The following is a 1,094-nucleotide window of genomic DNA, read 5'->3' as shown; positions in this document are numbered from 1 at the left end:
GACGGCGCCGCCGGCAGCACGCCCTCCCTCACGCACGCACACACGCGGCCGTCGCGCGGCGTGACGTTGAGGCCTCCCATTGGGCCGGGCGCTGTCGCATACATTACGTCACAGCGCCTCCGCCAAGGCCTCTTCTGATTGACGGAGCGAAGCGGCGGGCTCGGCCAGGGAAGGGAACGCGATTGGCTGAGGTGGGGGAGGGTGGGCGGGGCCTGCGGGCTGGGGACGGGGAGCGGAGAGGGACAAAGTGGGGCGGGCGGGGCCATAGCAACGGGAGCGCGGCTGCGTTGCTAAGGGCCGGGCGAGGGGAAATAAACGCGGCTGTTCGCTGGAAAAAGGTGGTTTTCGCCTGAAAAATCTGCTCCCGCTCAAACGGCTAGTAACGCGGGGGGGGGGCAAATGAAGCGGCTAGAGAAGGGGAGCGAGGAAAAAAGAAGGAAAGTGGCTGTAAAAGGCAGAAAACTCGCTAAAGCTCACAAGTCTGGTGAGGAGCGGCTGAGGGAGCTGGGGGTGTTCAGCCTGGAGACAAGGAGGCTGAGAGGAGACCTTATCCCTCTACAACTCCCTGAAAGGAGGCTGTATAGAGGCGGGGGTCGGTCTCTTCTCCCAAGGAACAGGCGATGGGACAAGAGGAAACGGCCCCAAGTTGCCCCAGGGGGAGGTTTAGGATGGATATTGGGAAAAATTTCTTCACCGAAAGGATTGTCAAGCCTTGGAACAGGCTGCCCAGGGCAGTGGTGGAATCGCCACCCCTGGAGGTATTTAAAAGCTGGGCAGACATGGTGCTGAGGGACATGGGTTAGCGGTGGGTTTGTCAGCGATAACAGTTGGACCCGATGATCTTAAAGGTCCCTTCCAACCTCGACAATTCTCTGATTTTATGTAAAATCCTGCAGCACGGAGCAGTGTAATATGTAGAATTGCCCTGGTTTCAGCTGGGAAAGAGTTAATTTTCTTTCTAGTGATTGCTGTGACAGGAATGTCAATAATGCATATTGTTTTAATTGTTGCTAGGCAATGTTTATGCTTCCAACCCAAACCATTCTATGATTTCTGAAACATTTTTTTGGGGAAGTAAAGTTCCACGTAACGAG

Source organism: Numenius arquata, chromosome 20, assembly GCF_964106895.1.
Source record: "Numenius arquata chromosome 20, bNumArq3.hap1.1, whole genome shotgun sequence".
NCBI classification, from domain to species: domain Eukaryota; kingdom Metazoa; phylum Chordata; class Aves; order Charadriiformes; family Scolopacidae; genus Numenius; species Numenius arquata.
The sequence above is the reverse complement of the archived record's forward strand: the minus strand, read 5'-3'. Positions refer to the sequence as shown.